General features: G+C 43.8%; 1 long non-coding RNA gene across 1 annotated transcript; it reads left to right on the top strand.

The window, feature by feature from the left end:
* The first annotated feature begins 2,902 nt into the window (after window positions 1-2,902).
* Window positions 2,903-5,164, top strand: LOC135327276 (uncharacterized). The gene is made up of 2 exons (XR_010387378.1): window positions 2,903-3,018; window positions 4,037-5,164. It is a non-coding gene; the product is annotated as an uncharacterized LOC135327276 (long non-coding RNA).
* The last annotated feature ends 1,189 nt before the right edge of the window (window positions 5,165-6,353 follow it).

Raw genomic sequence — 6,353 nt, forward strand, 5'->3', positions numbered from 1 at the left:
GCGAAAGCCCCCCCTTAGATGCTTTGCCTTCCCTGCACGATTTAGAAGTGAATTTTCTAAAAGAAGCAAATTTGCCCATCTTTGGTCCTGAGCCGACACAGATTTATTCAAAGGGTGAAGGGGCCCAGCTCTAACCGTAGCCCCTTCACCATCTCTCCCTGCCTCAGAAATACAAAGTCTAACACACTTCTAAGGTGCACTGTGACTAATGGATGTGGGTCACTACAAGGCAACATTAGCACTTCCAAACCCCAAGCTGTCCTGGTTCCCTGTGTGCCCTCAAATCTTATCAGTTGTAAACATTATATCAATGACACATGCACAAACGCATGCTCTCTGCAAACCCAGCTTGTTTTCACTGCGAAATCCTTGACCCAGCCAAACTGACTACTCCTTTTCTTTTTCTGTTCTATTTTGCAGCTGGAAAAAAATCTCAGGCGCTGGCCATGTGCTATTTCTTGCTTCTTGGGTGAGAATGAAAATAATCAGCGCTCAGGGTTTTTTTTCTTTCTTGAGTAAATAGTTCTTGTTAAACCAACCTAAGTAAGGTGATTTGCAGTATGGATTTTTCCCATCTAAGTTATTAGAATAAGTTCAGTCAGCACATTCAACCCTAGTCTCCAGTGGTACATAAATTTAATGCAACACTCAACTCTCCTCTAGTATTTTTGGTGTACAGTTGAGTTTTTCTTGGCAAGGAGAGAAGTGGCAGGTGGAGTGATCAGAGACTTTTTTCCTTCAAAGTGAGATTAGGGGTTTTTTAGGTTCCTTTGTTCTGTGAAAGCCTTGGTCTAATTCACTTACAAGGTATCTAGGGCTGAGCATGCCATTTCTTTACTAATTTATATGTTCGGTTTAAAGCTGTACACTGATCTCAGTGGAGTTTCTCTATTTTTAGTCTCCTTGCTAAGAATTTTAACCAAAGGGTTTTATGCACAGCAAGTACAGATTTTCCTAGGACTTCTTTGTTTTTGCATTATACTATCAGAGGGCCTGTTTTCTCTTTTTTTCCTCCTTATTTCAGCAAAAGAAAGGGGGACAACTGGGCTAGCTGGAGGTAATGAAAACCTGCTAGAGTTCTGCTCAGGACGACACGAATTGACTTTAGCCCAGGCTGAGCTGGGTGTGTTAAAGCTAAAATCCTCCAATACACATGAGGAACTCTCCCAGGGAAGGAGAAATAGGAGAAGGAGAAATAGGATTTGCACTGAGCTGTCTTCTCCAGGACTATACTAAATAGAATTCACCTGGCAGAGAAAATCCGAGAATGCATGCAGCTTTCTTGGCAGGTGCAGAGAAGGCCTTTGACATGATTTAATGGTATTTTAAAAGGCAAGTGCTAGAAACAAATGGGACTGTGCTGGGATGAATTAGATGGATTAAGATTCAATGCGATAACCTAACAACCTCAGGAATAACTAATGACCTACCCTAACAGAAATGTGTGCTGGGTAGGGAACAAGGCAAAGCAGCTCACTTTAATGATTTTTCTGGCACTGAAGCCTCTCATTTGGGACATTCAGCAAGAACAGCTTATAAAAAGTATTGGCTGAAGTCCTCAATTTGTGCAAATTGTCTTGGTTCCTTTGGCATTGGATGTACGGCTCATTGGAGAATCTGCCTCATTCTGGTAATAAGTCAGAAATCAATGCATGCCTAACTGTGAATGATATATTGATGATTCAGATACACTTGTTTATGGAAATGCTTTCATAATACCAGGAACATAGCCTACAATTTAACAGCCCCAAGCTTTGGAGACTGCTCCAAATGTTTTATGTGTGAAGAAATGATAGCAATGGTTAAAATATCTGAAAGGGTTACTGAGGTATATAGGCATTTACCTGACACCCAATAAGAATCGCCTGCATCGTAAGAATGATGCTTTGCTGCTATGACATTTGAAATGAGTAATAGTGTAACCAAGAACTGTCCTTCTTAAAATGAGTATTTCTCCTCAATTTCTTATCAATCTGATGATTATTCACTGCATTGGTTCAGAAAGGAAAATTATCCTGATTTTGTCTGAACAAACTAAAAAAAATCTTAGGATATCAATTAAGAAATTGTATAAGAGCATTGCAATTACTTTGCTTAATTGAAGACTCTATTTCTTAACAGTGCCAGGTTGATTTAGTGTCCTGAAGTACATAGATATTGTGCAGAAATGAACAGAATGCACTGTTCACAAGAGTGAAAATCCCCTTTCTGCGGTCATTTACGGGATGAGAACACTGGGATAAATGTCTATAAATCTCAGTTTGGCCACTTGTTTTGCCAGGAAGATGGTCAGAACTACCGAGAATCCATCTGAAAGGTGAAGGGCTATTAACTGCATGGAAAGTTCATCACAGCTACGAGGGGCTGTGGGCGGTCTCTATCAAGGGGTTTCACCTATAGAAACAACAGGGAGATCTCCTGCATATTCAGGTCTCACGGTGCAAATCATGGTAGCATGCAAACATGGCTTAAATGTCTCCCGCAGTCTTTGCATTAGATAGAGCAGTCTTTAGCCTGCTCTAAGTAGCGCTAGACAGCAACGCTGGCAAAGGGCCAAGCATATACCCCAAATGCAGGTAGGGTGGAGCGAGCTCAGTTTCTTTCTTTTCCTGTGTTTTTGTAGTGTAAATGCTCTGTGCTAGTGTTGGATCATATAGCCTCACATATCTAGCTTCTTTTCTTATAGCAACAAATGTTACTGAGCTCTGAAGAACTGCACAGCCATTAAGTCCTCGATGGTGGAACAGCATGGGTCCGAGCAGGTGTGGGTGTGTGTGCACAGCTAATTGCAAACCAGGAGTATGACTGGCACATGCAATTTAATACAGCTGAAACTTCAGAGCCTGACCTTCACAAAGGGTACATAAAAATATCTCCCTTTATCAACCTCATTTCATGATTTCAGATGTGGCACCTCCGAGGCATTGCCCGGGGTGTGGAAGATGGCTCTACTGCAGCAGGGGCCCTGGGTGACATTGCACTTTATCAGCTGTTATCAGCCCCTTTAATTACTAACAGGTACGTTTGAAAGCATCCAAATTGTAATCACACTGAAATGTAGTTATAATGATATCTGATCTGGGAATTTATTCCAAAGCTTTCCTTTTCCATGATGGTTTTCATTTCCTGTAATTTAGAGCTGGAAGCATTTATGGAATATCACATGGTTTTAGTTTACACGGGAAATCAGCTGCAGTTGCGGGAAGATACTGACTTAAGGTTTTTAGGTTTTGTTTTGCTGGGTTTTTTTAAGAAAGGAAGATTGCTTCACAGGAAAACATTGCCAACTTTCGCCTCTGTTGTCCGAAGCCTGTGTTCTGTAAAGCAATCTATGATTATATAGGAACAAGCAGTTTATTTCTGCTACATGATAATCACTTGTTGTGAATGAAGCAATAAATGCCTTCCCTTTTTACAGTGAAGAGAGAAACCAAGTGCAGGGAAAGAGGCGGAGGAGGGCTGAGGGGAAGGGATGCCAGGCAGCTGCAGCAAGAAAGACTTCTGAAAGAGGAAGTATCAAGTCGAGTGCATATGAAAAGCCTGAGATGACCAAACCAGATTAAAATAGAAAAAGGCCGTTACATTTTTTACATCATAATCTGTGCCACTTTAATCCCTCATTGCATGACACCTGGGGGGGTTGGGGCATGTATGTCAGCAGTAAAACCTTGCAGTGCTGCACCACCCAGAACATACTGCAGAAGCCTCCTCCCATCCCGGAGGGAAAAGCACCCGGCAAGAGGCTGGTTTTTGCAACGCTGCCAGATGCATCTCTCTCTAGGGATGGGGTACAAGTGCTGACATTTCAGTCTGGGGAGAAAAGTGGTTTCAAGCTGCACTCCCACTAGTAATTACTCCTCGGGAAGTGCCTGAAGAGCCACTTGGGTGCACTCAGGCTGACAGCGGGAGGGCCGGGATCCCTCGGGAGCACACCACGAAGCACCAGGCAGGAGGTATCTGAGGGAAAGAAAGGCAGCAGGAAGAGGGGGTGGAAGCCAGCACACTGCAATAAAAATTTGTCTCTTCCCAAATGCAGCCCTGCCAGCTCCACGGGACTCTGGTGCCAGTGAAGGGGGAGATGGCAGGCTGAAAGAAGAAAGAGATGGACTGCTTAAGGAAATAATATCTAATGAGCCATGCTGGAAACACCGTCAGAAGTAAAGAGCTGGATTTGTAGGACTGCAAGAGCAGAGGAGTGCTGGCTGCTTTCTTTTTGCACGCAGAGGTACATTATGATTTTAAATGAATCCAGAGCAGCTGAGGCATTTTTGGACTAAAAGCCAACATCGCCATGACCATCTTAATCATCCCCTTGTAAAATGAGCAGCCATATGCGTGAAATCAAGCCATACATTTTATGGAATATCTCTTGTTTGCTGGACAAGTACTTGGACTGAAGTTTATTTTCTCAGGACTTCAACTCCTGAAATATAAACCTTGTAACCTTTCTGTACATAAAACCAGAATTTAGAGCAGGGAGGGGGGAATCCCCCCCACTTTACACAGCGTGGCTTTGCCTCTTGCATATCTTTGCACTTGACAAAGTCTGGTGCTATAATGGACACTGTAAACAAGGAGTTCTTTACAATTCTGCATGAACAGCCCTTGTCATGCTGGGGAAGAAGGTTTAAACAAAGGTGGCATGGCTTATAATATTTGTTAGTGAGATATCAAAATATTTATGTGCACAGTATTTCTTCACTATACTTTTCAAATGACTGAGGTTAATCAAAAGGAGCCTGTTCCTTCTCTTAAACAAAATCTCGTCCCAAGATGCCTGTTCCTCAGTCCCCAGAAAGAAATATCATATTTCCTTGCTGGTTGTTTCTCAGCTAACTGATTCAATATTAGAGGCAATGTAACACTGTTTTAAGATTTCTCAGGGCTGGAGAGTTCCTCTTTGACCCTACCTCTCTCGGGCTGTAGTCCTGCAACATTTTATGCATGCGTTCAGCCATCTGCAGCAAAGTGATTCCTCCAGCCTCAGCACGACTGTTCATGTGCATCATTACACACATGCATGAGTCTCTGCAGGACTGTGGCCTGATTGTACTTCATGTTGAATCATATCCTGTAATATATCATATTGTCACTGGTTTATATGGCATGAGTTCCTTAACCTACCTGAGTAAACTGTTAGAAACATGACAATGCATAAAGGCCAGAGAGCACCCCTTGTGTTCATCATCTTGTCTCAGATTTTTCTGCTTGCTCCACTTTCATCTTGTTTCAGTCCGGATCTTCAGTGTTTCTGGAGACTTCAGTCTCATTTTGCTCAGTATTCTCTTCTCTTACTGAGGTCCATACAGAAACACCAGGAAAAATGCCATAACCCATCCTCTCACATCCCAGTTTCTGCATTTCCACCATCTGGCCATCACTGAGACAACCCAAGAGGCCTGAACTAGAACTACGTGAGGGAAGTGTTTGGGATTCAGCACTTGGTATGTGGGCACAGGATGAAAAGGAGGAATATTTGAGTGAGACGATCTGTCTTCCGTCTGATTTTTGGTCAAGTCTGTGGATTCCCCGCTTCTCTCATTTTTCTGGCCGTCTTCTGGAGCACAAAAACCATCTCTGCTTCCAGTTTGCTGTATGAGCCCACCTCTTTGTCATCAGTCCAGCTTGGGGTTTTCTGCCCCCATGCTCTTCCCTACCTGACTGTGAGGTGTGGTAAAAGCACATGCAGGACCAGGCCTGGCAGAAGCAGGAGTCCATGACTCTGTGAAGGAAGGTCAGCCCTGTGAATAGGGCCTTGCGGAATATGGCAACCAAAAGGAGCCTGAGCCATCCCGTGAAAGGTACTGGAAGGGAAACGTGGCCTGAAGATAAGATGATACTACTTGTGTGGAAGAAAAGGGTGGGTTTTGGCAACAGTTATTTGGAGAAAAAATTGGTTTTGGTAGGGAAGGCATGAGTGATGGTCTACATGGAAACAGGATTGGGGTGAGCAGCCATTGATTAAGGAAAATAGTTACTTACTTTGGAAGTGGGAAGAGGAATGGTTTTGTTATGGGGTGATAACCTGGGGAACACTGAGCAGGGTGGCTTGGAGGGTGAGGACCTCACTGACAGCCCCTCTCCTCCCAAAGAGGCAGTTTGTCTTCTTAGAGGGGTCAGCAAAAAATCCTGTTAAAACAAGGATTTGCTTTCAGACAGTGAGCAGAAAGTTACTTGGGGAGAGGAGGCAAGAGAGAAGAGATGACCCAAAAAGTACTGTGCAACTTGTTTGGGGTTTTTTGAGAGGATGTGGGGCCTCCAAAGCAGCACTTACTGGCCTGTTGCTCTGGGGGCGGTGATGGATGGGCCTCGCAGTGCCCTGGGTGCTCCCGCACCACCTCGGCCCAGGGCAG

The sequence above is a fragment of the Dromaius novaehollandiae genome, chromosome 2, assembly GCF_036370855.1.
Source record: "Dromaius novaehollandiae isolate bDroNov1 chromosome 2, bDroNov1.hap1, whole genome shotgun sequence".
NCBI classification, from domain to species: domain Eukaryota; kingdom Metazoa; phylum Chordata; class Aves; order Casuariiformes; family Dromaiidae; genus Dromaius; species Dromaius novaehollandiae.